This window comes from Rhea pennata, chromosome 3 (assembly GCF_028389875.1).
Source record: "Rhea pennata isolate bPtePen1 chromosome 3, bPtePen1.pri, whole genome shotgun sequence".
NCBI lineage: Eukaryota > Metazoa > Chordata > Aves > Rheiformes > Rheidae > Rhea > Rhea pennata.
The window spans coordinates 127,861,865-127,874,969 of record NC_084665.1 but is presented as its reverse complement, the minus strand read 5'-3'; the positions used below and the strand labels follow the sequence as shown (position 1 = coordinate 127,874,969).

General features: G+C 46.1%; 1 protein-coding gene across 5 annotated transcripts in view; it reads left to right on the top strand.

Moving 5' to 3' along the window:
• Positions 1-13,105, top strand: part of EXTL3 (exostosin like glycosyltransferase 3) — a 121,048-nt gene that overhangs the window by 24,061 nt on the left and 83,882 nt on the right. The gene's annotated exons all lie outside the window — the stretch shown is intronic.

Sequence of the window (13,105 nt, the reverse complement as noted above, 5' to 3'; positions counted from 1 at the left end):
AATCCTGATGCGTCTTTAGAGTCTCATCTGCTGACTTCAGTAGCTAAAATAAGTCGATATCATTGAATTATCTTTCTCCTTGCACATCTTAAGCAGAACATAGTAAGTTGTAGCTGTATCTGCAGAAGGCCACAGGGCTGCACGGGCTTCCCTCAGGGCATAATTTGGCCTGCAGAACATTTATTGCAGCTGATGGTGTGTGTAGCAGGCTCAGCATTGACCTTCAGCACCTGAGCTAAATTTGTAGGCTTGGTAGCTGGAAGAATGAACATAGGAGACCAGGATTTCAGGTTTGGAGTTCCTCTGCAAAGCAGAAGACTGTAATTAGAGCAAAAAGATTGTGTATATGAATTTAGATCAGTAGGAGATAGCTAAGGGAAGAGCTGTTCTTTGCAGAGAGCTGGAACAGTGATTGCCATAGTGCAGGATGAGAAAATAACTGATTTCAAGGGAATCTTTTAATAAGTCATTCTTATATCAGACTGTCTCTGTGGCACTAAATACCTACAAATTGGGCTGGTACTAGAATATGAACATATTTTTGGGAGACTTTGCTTCGAGAATCACCAGAGGCTTTCTGGCTTGGCAACGAAGCTATTCTTTCCAGAAGAACGCACAGCCTGTTTCCCCTCGTGATGGATATATTTCTCATCTTGTGAAGGGGAAGAGCCTGAAGGCAGCGGGGGTCGTGCCTTGCCATCTACTCAGCTACCCCATCAAAATACTTAAAGATCTTTGAGTTCCTCTCTGACTCTCCTGGCTACTCTGTAATAGCTTGGGAGAAGAAAGCTTTGCAGGAAATAATTTCATTAATGGCAAAGATGGATTGCTAAATTAAATTACAGTTGCCTCAAAATACAACAAACAAGCCCTTGAGTTGCAGGAGGCCAAAGGTCTGTCCTGTCTGCAGCAAAGGCTTGTTCAAATGGCTTTGGGAAAAGTACAGGAATAGGGTGACTTTTCCTGGCTGTGTTGCTTCTCCAGAGGGAAAGAAGCCTCCAGTGGTTGGAGGTGAGGTGCTCTCTGAGGCAGGGAAGGTATTTTTGTAACTAACAGCCCCAGGATTTTTTTCTCATCTATTTATTAAGTTGCTTTTTGAACACACATATGATTTTGGTCTCTGTCCTGCTGCAGGGCATTTCACAGTTTAACTTTGTGTGATGAACCACCTCCTTTTGGTCACTTTGAACCTGCTGCTGACTAGTTTAATTTAATAAACTCCTGCATAGTGTGTTGTTGGCATGTTTGCCTATTCCATGCTATTTTGGGTTCTGTAGATCCCTGCCATTGCCTTGTCAGAGTCTTTTTTTTTTCAGACTGAAAAGTCCTAATCTAATTTAACTCTGGTAGTTCCTGTGGTGGTTCTTTGACCATCCTCTTCTCTTTTGATCCTTCCCCTCTACTCAGCCCTGATGAGGCCTCATCTGGAGTACTGGGTCCAGTTCTGGGCTCCCCAGTACAAGAGAGACATAGAACCACTGGAGAGAGTCCAGCGTAGGGCTATGAAGATGGTCAGAGGGCTGGAGCATCTCTCCTATGAGGAAAAGCTGTGAGAGCTGGGCCTGTTTAGCCTGGGGAAAATAAGACTGAGGGGGGATCTTATCAATGTGTATAAATTCCTTAAGAGAGCATGTCAAGAGGATGGGGCTGGACTCTTTTCAGTGGTGCCAAGTGACAGGACAAGAGGCATCAGGCACAAACTGAAACACAGGAAGTTCTACCTGATAGCACTGGAACAGGTTGCTCAGAGAGGTTGTGGAGTCTCCTTGTCTGGAGATATTGAAAACCAGCCTGGATGTGATCCTGTGCAGCGTGCTCTAGGTGACCTGGCTTGAGCAGGGCGGTTGGGCTAGGTGATCTCCAGAGGTCCCTTCTAACCTCAACTGTTCTGTGGTTCTGTGATACGAGCTTATGGTCGTGATGTAGTTCTAGTTTTCCTCTTAAATGCTCTTATGAGAAGCTTGAAAGAACCATTAGGTATCTGAGGACCTGTCCTCTTGTTTCAATCCTTAACTGTATTTATCACCCTGGAAAAGGAACTAGAAGTTTTGTGTGACCTGCAGGACACTTTCTTTAAATAAGTAGAAGTTTACATGTCTAATCTGAATTTCTTATCAGGAAAGCTATGAATAAACCGGATGCATTCCAGTGTGTTGAATCACCAGGACAATGAAGTACTGAACAGAGTCCTGAAAGACATTGTGCAGCCTTGTGCTGCCCACAAGGATACGAGATGCATCTTTCTTTACTGCAGAAGCCTCAGGATCTCTAAATGGAGATGAGAAACATTCTGGATGTTAGAGCTTCTCCTTTGATTTAGGGGGAAAATGGTATCTAAAGAGAGAGAAAAGTTCACGTGTAGATAAACTGGTATCATCAAAGAAGTACTGATTCTGCAAGGGAAAGTGATGCCCCTCCATCCCATATGCTGTGTAAAAGTGCTGTTCATTCTGATAGTGCTGTGGCTTCCAAAAGGTTGAACTGAAAGAGCGCCCCATGGTTAAAATCTTCATGTCTAGGGTGGTAGTTTCAAGTCTGCAGTGAGGGTGTGCCTGGGAAGCTACAGGCCACGCATGGCTCTGCAGATCGTCAAGCCTGGGGCCAAGTGGTGGTTTTGAATATCTGCTCTTGGTCATAGCTGCGATGTGGGAGCCATGATTCACCTTATGGCAGCTCAAAGTCCTGCTCTGTGGGCAACCTGAGAAACCTTGGTGACTGTTCAGCTGTGGATCATTTAGGTGTTTCCTCCCTCTTCTTTAGCATTGACACAGAGCTCAGCAGATTACTTGGAGGTTCTGTGTTGTTCCTGGCCTCTGGGCTTATCCTTCCAAGTCCTGGGTCATCCTCACCCACTCCTGCCAGCTGCCATGGCTGTTTCTGCCATGGTATATTTCTCTCTGTCTCTCTCTCTCTTTTTTTTTTTCTCCTCCTTCCCCTTCCTTTTCTTTCTTCATTTGATACCTGCCTTTAAAACCAAAGAACTTGAGCAGTCATTAGGACTTGTCTGAGCATTCTTGGTGGGTTTTGCTCTTTTTGCAGAAGCCAAAAGGAACCTGCATCTATCTGCCACTTATTTCAAGGTGTTTGCACCCACATTCAGCACCGATGGAGAACAACTGTTCCAGCACTGTGCCAAAACCCTTGTAGCCAGAGACTGATGTTTGTTCTTCTATACCAGTTCCTAGTATCACAGTAACTTTGTAACCAATTGCAACTTGGTCCAGAATCCCAAATCCTCGCAGCCATTTTCTCCTGAAGACGCTGCCTGTGGCCAGGAAAGCGTATGAACAAATATACAACAAATCTCAGTGCAGATTTGTCCAGACACTGATAACCCTAACTCCCCAAAGCCTCGCCTGGCCTGCTAAGACTTATAACCTCTGTTGCGGTGGGCACACTGAGCTGCCCCCCATGTTCACGCAGTCCTGAATCCCAGCTGGTGAGTCCCCAGGCACCGGACGTGTGAGGCAGGAGCAGGAGAGGGGAGAGGACGGCATCCAGAAGCAGTAGGTTGGGCTGGGGTTAACTGCTCTCCAGGGCATCCCAGTTCCTGCTTGCTTGGGTTGATGGAGCGTTGACTGGAGTTTTTTTATTCTTTCCCTGCCCCCTTATTATACTTGTTTTATCGTTTTTTCTCATTTTTTACACATGCCTGTGTGAAGCTGCAGTTAGCTAGCTTGCCCACCCACAGACAGCCTACTGTTAACAGTTTCAGATGAAGCTTAGTAAGATAGTAAATTTAGAGTAATTTTTAATCTGGCTAAGGTAGAAGCAGCCAGTTTGGCTGTTCTTTATGTTGACTTCAACATTATTTCTGGTTGGGCAGACCTTAGAGGGTGTTCATGTGCCAGAGATATCTCTCTCCCTCTGAAAGAGGCATCAGCTTTTCCTGGTCAGCACTGGAAGGCTGCATCTTTTTTGTTTGGTTTGTTTGTTTATTTGTTTATTTGTTCTTTCTGTGTATTGACTGAGTAATGTAGCCGGCATGGAAAGGACTTGTAAAATGCTGAGTTATGTGTTGGATGTTTTCTCTACCCAGGAAAATACCTCCTGGTGGAGAGATGCCAGGTAGGGGAAACCTCATTTGTGAGCTTGGAGCGAGGGGAGGTTTGGAGACCTCACTGGGATCCCTGCTGCGATGCAGTGATGCTTGGAAAGCGGCGTGCTACGAACGGCGAGCTCCGAGAAGCCAGCTAGCCCAGGGGGGCTTTTTCATTTAATACCGGCTATTGAAATTTATCCTTGGGCTGCCTGGGACAATGCCGTGCTGGTGGGACTGTAACAGTCTGCCTTTGTGGCAGAATTACAAAGGCGGCAGTATGTGCTGAAACGCTCCTGCTTGCGAAGCCTGTAGTATCAGTTCGGGTTCTGTTCTCCTTCCTTCCCCTCCAGGATTTGGTTCAGATTTAGGTAGAATAAGTCACTGTTCGCATGTTTAGTTCTTTCTTGCTTGCGTTTTTTTCTTGAGTCACATGATGGGTGAGAGGAAGAGAGCTCAAGTGAGGCTAAAACTGTCCTGTTGCACGCAAGATCCTGCATAATGTGTTGATGCAGGTCTGGAACTCTGCATCCTCCTTACTCTCTCTGCATTGCTTTTCTTCCCCCCAGTATTAAGTAGCAAGGCCCAGTAACCTGCTGTCTGGTGGTGGCTCCTCTGCCCCCTTCTCTGGGCTGTTCCCCAGGTTTGTTCCTCAACAGCTACTGGGAGACAGTCTCTGCAGATTCCCTAGCTGTATTTCTCATGCTCTTTCTGCTATTGGGACAAAATCTAGAGCAGTTTCTTTTTAATGTTCTGTTGTCTAGTCCCCTTTCCCAAGGGGAGGGGGAGAATCTATTCAGAAACATCATGCAGGGTTTTTATTTGAGGCAGGAGTAGACATTTGCTGAGACTTAGAGTAGCAGAGAAAGATAAGCAGAGAGCTACTGGTTTTGCAGCTGTGGATTTTTATATCGAGGTAGAGGTCTTCAGGCTTTCTGCATGTTTGCTGTGCAGGACCTCTCTCTGCCACCTTTTCTTCGTATTGATGCACAAGCATGGTTTGGGGGCCTCTCACTGAGTGTTTGCTCTCTCCGCTGTAGAGGTAACAGCGGTTGGACAGACACCAGGTGTCCCCCGTGGGCCAGCTGGCGGCTTGCTGGGATGAGTCTCCTACGGTTATAGATTGAGTTGGGAGAAGAGCTGGGTTATGCCAGCCTGGAGCACTGTGGGTTGATGTAGGATGACTATGAAAGCACGCCTTATTGCTCAGACTTCACCAACATCCTCCCCCCAAATTAAGGGATAGCTCGATTCCAACACGTGTCCCAACTGGGCAAATGAGTCCAAACTCAAATTGCATCCCGACTTGCTGAAAGGATATTGTGTATGGAAGATAGATCGACTGGAAAGCTGGATGGAGGCCAAGGAGTGGAGCCTGTAATGAAAGCCTCCTCATGACCGGACAAGCCTCATTGGGCCTGGCCTGGTAGTTGCTTTGGTTTGCTTTGTTTTCTTCCATCGCGTGCCCCGGGTACCGTAGCGGTGGTGTGTGGCCATTTAGGAGGCAGATCTATTTGCGATGGCCATGCCTGCACCAGCCAGGCTCTGTCTGCCCGCAAGCATCATCTTACAGACAATCTGAAAGCAGAGGCCTTGACTGTTGGGGCTCACTAAAAGATCCCATCGTAAGAACGGGGTTAGTAACCCTGGGGACTGGCCAGATTTCAGTTTGGTGTAATAACCTCTGGCATCCTTCGATTCCTCCCGAGTATCGTGTTGTTCACTTATCCAAAAGTGGGTACGGGGAGTGTGTTCTGGTGGGAGTAATTTATGTGTATCTGCCTTTTGGCTTCTAGGAGGGGGATGGTGGGGGAAGACTAACACAAATACACCAAGGTACAAAGCCTTAGGACAGATTAAAACTTGCTTGTGATATGAAAACATGATTATCTACTCTAATAAGGCTATCTCAAAGTGTTGAAGAAAGTAATAAGGAGGCTCTTCAGGAGGTTTGTATTACTATAGTAACACTTAGGAAGCAGAGAACGAGTAAGTAATGTTTGCCAGTTGTCCTAATTTGCTTCTATTAGTAAAATCTATAGCCAGCTGGAGGCGAACGCTTTCTTGATAGCGTCGGGCTTGAGAAAAGATTGAATAGTGAAATTTCAGTTTGGCTAAAAGTACATTAGCTCGTGATGTCAGATGTAGCTTTTCTACACTGAAATCTTATGCGGTCGTTTGGAGAGGCCCCTGGGAATGGTCACAGGAAGAACAAGCAAAATCCTCCCGGCTTCGGCAGACGTTAGGAAGCTTCCCGCGCAGTGCGATCCTGGAAGGCCCCAGTGTGCCGCAAAGCGGAAAGGATTTACTTTGCGGAATTGTCCTGTCATTGCTCGGCAGGATAATTGACTTCTGATTGTGGAAGAAACGCAGCCGAACAGTTGCGTTTGAGGTTATAAAGTCCTTTCCAAAAGGCATTGCTCTTCACGTAGGCAGCAACGGCGCTGGCAACTGCAGGGAACTCACTGCTCCATCAGGTCGTATTGATGTAGCAGCTGTTGTTGCTCAAAAAATGTTGTTTCTTCTTCCTTGACAGTCCTTCCTCCTCCTGCTGTGAATCAAAGGAAAAAGCGTGGGAATCAGTGTTGTGATTCTACCAAATCATGACAGGACTTAAAATTTTCACTTCTGAAAGTGTTTTTTTGTCACGTGCCTTCCTGTGCAAAATAAGGTTTGAACACGTGTGTGTTGGGATGTTTTGCTCGCTGACGCTGATGGCTGGGTGATGCTTATTTCTTAGGGACCATGTTGCTGATACCAGCTCCAAAGCTGTGAGTTAAGAGTGAGAAGCATCCTGTTGTCTTTTGGAGTACTCAAATAAGATTAGTGGGATGCTTGACAGGGTGGAAGGGGGTATGATTGAATCCTGTGCTTGTCGTTTAGTGACTTGACGTTTGTGTTTCTCTTAGTTTACAAATGGAAGTGTGTTCTCTTCTCATTGCTGGTTCTCCTGGTTCTGCCTAGGGTCTGAAAGTTAAATTGGGAGCTGTATGCTTTGCTCCTCTTTGCCTTTAACTACAAGCTGATGGAGGTGCTGCTGGGGCATTAAGTGGAGGACTGTGTCACATCCAGGCAGCCCAGACTGGCCTGTCTGTGCCGCCAGTACGTACATGAGAAGTACCAAAACCTTGTTTTTGATGAACTGAGGCTCTGAAGTGCGTGGCAGGTGTTTGAAGAGGAAGGCATTGGTTTGTGTTGCTGGCTTTCTGCAGTGTCTGTTACAAGAGTTAGATGTTTGCAAGGGTAGAAAAACCCTGAGATGTGAGATGTAGGATGACAAAGTACTTGGGAATGCAGGCTTTGCCTTAAGTAGGGGCTTGGAGCCCATCACTACACAAATACAAGATTGGTACCTCCTGCAGGCACCAGAAAGGGTGATATGATGGTCATGGGCATCTTGCTGTGAAAATGATGCTTAAGATTTAGAGCAGGAAATCTTGTTCCAGAGTACCAAGTGAAGAGTCTGTCCTACCTTGCTAGGAAGGATCACAGGGTTGGTGGAGTTGGCAGGGAACTTTGAGATCATCTAGTCCAACATCCCTGCTCAAACAGGGTCACCTACAGCAGGTTGCTTGGGACCATATCCAGATGGCTTTTGAGCATCTTCAAGGATTGGAGACTCCACAACCTCTCTGAGGAAGCTGTTGGACTCCTTGGCAGAGTGGGTTTCATTGCTGCAGGCCAAAACCAGGACCTGCTTTGGACAGCACAGCAGAAAAGCTTCCCTGGAGCCTTGGGTGTTCATGGTATCATTTCTGGAAAGTTAGAAGCCTGTTTTGCATGTTAATGTGCGTATGATGGAAAGGGAACAGGAGGGGTATGTCTGCAGCCGGGGCTCCAGGGCGAATTCACAGGCATCGCCCGGTGCTTCTACCTGGTCCCATCAGCCACTGCGGATGTTGCAGGCTGAAGCTCAGGTCTTGCCTGGCAGCTCCCGTGAAAGCATTTCCAGGGCTGGATTTGAAGCGGGGAGAGGAGGAAGATGAATGTGTCACCGCAGTGAAAGCAGCCCGACAGGAAGAGGGACGTGCTGCTCCCCAAAGTGCCGACGTCCTCTGCTTCGTGCTGCCCGAGCCCGCTGCTGCCACCTTTAATGTGTCCTTTTAATTCCATCTCCAGGGCTTGCCATGAGACATCGCAAAACTGTTAGCTTTGAGGAGGAAGGAAAACCTTTGCTAGGTCTCTAGGGAGCTAATTTATACCAGTACTCCTGGGTTTGCCAGTCAAGTGTGTCTTTGTTTCTAGCTGCTTTTGCCTCTGAGGTTTTCATGCAGGAAGAGCGAGATGATGTGTCAGAAAATGCTGGCTGTAGCTGTGTGGTTCGTAGTTGCGGATCTCTTGCCGAATGGGGAGGGAGAACTGACAAAATATTCAACCTGAAATTGGATGTTTTAGGCTTTCTAGTCTACAGATATTTTCTTTTCCTTCTCAGCAAGTGATGCATTCTTTCAACCTTTAACTTCTAAAGAACTTTATTTATTATTATTATTATTTTTATTTTATCAGTGAGAGTGGCAGGAGATTAGAAAATGTATGGGAACAGAGAACGATCTGGCCCTTCTTGGCCCCAATAAGAGATATCTGCAGGATACTACTGTCTGATGTCAGATATTACTTCAGTGCAGTAACAAATTTTTAAATATTTAAAGAAATAAAGTTTGCGTTATGGTTGCACTCTTGAAGCTGTGATTTCAAAAAAGAAAATGGGTCAGAAGTTGGCTGCGAGTTATTGAACACTGAGCTTTGCTTAATAGCCTAAATTAAAAGGACTATATGTCTGCCTTGAACACAGTATTTGTGCTCTCCAGAATTTTCTTTAAGTGGGGCAGAGGCTGAATGGGAAAGCTTATAAAAGGTCCACTGGAAATCCCAGATCAGCAGCGGGTAGAAATAGCAACATGAGAAAACCACCACCTCTTCTGCTGACACAACTCGGATTTGGTTTTCAGAGAGGTTTTCCTTCTTCTGGAGAAAGTGGAAATGCAGAGAGTAACTTAGAAAAGTGAGTGCTGAAATCCAGTGTAATTGCTGGGTCTCCTGATTTTTATTTTATTCTTTTTTAAAATTTTTTCTTCTTGCTCCAGTGGAGCCCCCCACTTTTTTTTTTCCCTCCTACTGCTGTTATTCAGAGTAAGTGTTCCCATTATACTGTGTCTGTGAAAGGGTCTTTGATGCTGTCCAAGATGGATGATAAGAGAATTGACAAAGAGCAGCAGAATTTATAACGTATGAAGTGACTCTCTTCAGAGCGTTAATGAGCGGTGACCCAGGCACAGGTAAGTTGTCTGTACGTTTTTCCTTTTCCACCTAAACTTTGATCATTCCCTCCCTTGGCAACCTGTCCTTCACCACCATTAGCTTTGTCTCAGCTTTTGTCTACACTCAAAAGTTGAACCACTTTAACTGCAATTGATGTCTGCTCACGGGGAGCGAATAGAGCTCTGGTGACATAAAAGCATTTATAATAGCATAGCTCGTTCCTGTGCTGGAAGAGGAATAATGGATGTAAGTGAGATATAGCTTTGTAACCATAAAGCTATCTAAATTTAGAGTGTGGTTGTGCATTATAGCTGAACTGATATAATGTCTAGCTGGGGCTGGAGGGAAAGGTTTCGCTCCCAGTGTCATATTCCCACTGATGTTTCTGTGCTGGTTCTGATATACCTCTGATTACTTCTTTCTCCACAGAGATAGTTTTCTTCCAGCGTGGCTGCCTGAATCAGCTCAGAGTTGGTGCAGGTTTGGAAGTAGGGGAAGAGATCTCCCTTTCAGCAGCAACGGGCCATTAGATCAGCAGAGCTACGATGTGAAGCCACATCCTAAATGATGTCTCTTGTACCAGTAGTGCTTGTCAGTGCTTGAAAATTATTTGCAAGTTGGTCTGCTTTCTCCCCTGTGGTGAGTGGTGTGGGGCAACCGTTGTAGGAGTGCTGCTTTCACAGCACTTTGTTATCTAGCATTAAAATAGTTCTCTTGGAAAGAGTTGCATTTGCTTCTAGCCACTCTGCTTCAAAATCAGCGCACAGAACTGTGGGCAGATAGCCGATACGGCATATGCTGTGTGCAGTGTTCTGCCTGCGCTGGCCAGCTTTTTAAAAAAAATAGTTTTGCACTTTCTTGCTGGATGTTGTTGGATACTTAATGGAGCTCGCTGGCAGTAAACCACTCCCTCCCCAGGGATCTTTCTGGAGTCATTAGACTCAGTGAGGGATGATCTGGAAGAGTCTGTCATGTAAGAAACTGCTGCTTCGCTCAAGTGTGGAATGTTTTTATGGGCATGGGAGCTGTAAAGGGTCTCTGTCATCCATCACTGAGCAGCAGCAGAGCAGTAGCGGAGTTGTGCTTAGGATGCCGAAGGGCAGGCAGGAGGGCTAGGATCTCTTCCTAGAAATAAATATGTAACATGGATGATAGCATATAGCAAAAAAAAAAAAAAAAAAAAGCTGAAAAGCTTTGCCTTAAATGACAGTGTCAGTCCCCCCGAAGGAAATGTTATTATGAGGCCACAGAATGGCCAAGATTGGAAAGAACCAGTGGAGATCATCTAGTCCAAGCCCCCTGCTCAAGCAAGGTCATGTCGAGCACATTGCCCAGGATTGTGTCTAGGCAGCTTTTGAGCATCTCCAAGGATGGAGACTCCACAATGTCTCTGCACAACCTGGTGCAGTGCTCTGTTACCCTCATGAAGAAATGGAGACTGTGAGTTAGGAGAAGAGTTACTTGTAGAAAGTCATGGGGATGGCCTGCAAGGTAGCAGCTAGGGAGAGACATGGGGCAAGAATGTGCTGAGGCCTTCTTCTGGAAAATGTTCACTTTCACAAAGGATTTTAATGAAATTTTCAGATATTAATGTGATAATATTCTTAATAATGTTGTAATTTGAGGGGGAAAAACCTTTGCTGAACGTAACCTTGGGCAAAGTTTAAAGGAAAAAAATGCAAGTGAAATGGGAAGTGATAAGGAGTTGGCAGTCACACAGCTATGGATTTGTGTGGGAAGGCCAAAAACGTACTCTGCCTCTTATCACGAGGATGAGAATAACAAGGCCTGGCCTGCCGTTACGAAGGCAGGCGGGTGCCTCCGCTAACTGCCATCCTCCTGCAGTGTGCAGACAGAGACCTCTCCTTGCTGTACAGGAGGGGAGGGTTGGTCAGGAAGCAGAGCTCCCCGGGCACTTGAAGTCCCTGTCTAAAACCAGTCCAAAAACTAGTGCAGAGTGTGTTAAAAGAGAGCAACGTTTCTTTTCAGGAATTACCTCAATTAGAGGGTGTAATCAAGATGACACATACTACCAATGCATATATATGTGCAGGAATGGCTCTGAATGGCAATGGACACCTTTAATGATGTCTCAGCATCTACCTCGCAGTGCAGAATCAATTTAACTAAAAACTGAGGGCCTAGATGAAATGTTGAGCCCGCATACTTTGACTTCATCTATCACTAAAAGCTAGTAAGTGCAGTCCAGACACATCACTTTAACCCCTGTGTCACCCCCAACCTGAGTGAGCAGGTTGGAGAAGCAGCTGTGAGCTGGATGGCAGAGGGAGCAAGTGGCTGTGCTGCATAGGATGAGCCTGGACTGGATCTGGCACGTGTGGGATGTGAGCAGTTGAGTCCCGGTGAGTCCTGCCTCCTGTCAAAGTCAGAGGGCTGGAGATGGGGTAACTAAGTGCAGTAGCAAGCATCTGTTGGCTTCTTCCCCTCATCCCACCCCAACCAAAAAATTGCTAGTATCTACTGATAGTGCCAGATTGTAGTAACACATGTAACGTGGAATTGTAAAACCAGCTAACTGGTTCTCTAGCCACAGTTAGGTTTATCTGGATCTTGGGCACTGCATCTGTCTTGAGTTAGCAAAGAGATGGTGACTGCCTGCACAGGGCAGTGACAAAGCTGACTTCTTAGTGGTGGCCCTGATATGCTGCAGTTTATAGCAGCTTCTCTGCAAACCATACCTTGTATGTCCTCAGGAAAGCTACTGTGACCATGCAAGCTACCAGGAAAGCCTTGACGCTTTTATAATCACGCTCATTTCCCTTGATGAGGTGCTAGATTCATGTAGAGACAGGTTTCCATCTTCTCCATTTGGTGTGAGAGCTGCTTGCAGCCCGGACCAGTCTCTTGGCTTCGTGGACACCATGGCCAGATGATGGTGAAATCTGCTGTCTGGGCAAGTAGAGCATACCACCTGGTGCCTGAGCTTTCCAGCAACATCGCCCACCAGTGTTTCTAAGGGATGACAGTATCTGAACAAGGTGACCCTGAAGCACTAGAAGGTGGGTTTTTAAGCAAGGCAGACCAGCCTAGGTGGCCAGTGAAGCGGCATCAGTGGGCAGTTGGAGACAGTGATGGACAGTTTGAAAATGTTCTCACGTCCTCTCTTGCAGGAAAACGTAACTTGAATGATGTTAAATTTGCTGCTAATGCACAGTGAGTAAGATCAGAGGCTAGAGGATGAGACTAGACAACATGAATGGCAGTTTGTGTTCCCAAACTCTCGTTTCTTTGAAAGTTATTTCAGGTTAGGAGCACTTAAACTTGATGCACTTTACCACATGTGAAACAGATGGACCTGTGTTGCTGCTGAGCTTGAAGTCCAAGGGGTCTTAGAGAGACTCAACCGTGCTTGAGCAACTGTTTTTGCAGTAGTGGTTGAGGGAGCTGTGCTTGGCCAGCTTCTGGGTTTATAGTAACTGGCAGCACTCAAGCCCTGGTGATGGGAGTAGAGCCAACGCTCTTCATCTCTAGGGATCCCGTGTCCAAGTTCAGCAGCAGGCAGAAGGGGGTCTTCTCAAGGCTGTGTCAGAGAAGGGGTTAGAAGGAAAACAAGATTTTTAAACTACATAGTTATACTGTTGTGTTCATATCCAAGCTTTTCCTAGGCCGTACATATGTTGGGATGAGACTTCTAAAAGCTGGTGAGTTTTACGCTTCTTAGTGTCTGAGTCTTTGAATACGCTCCACATAAGTTTCCTTTCCAACTGCGTTGTTAAATGCATTTCCAACTGAAATAGATATATAATCAGCTGCCCTCTTAAAAAGGGGAGAAGAGCTCCAAATGTG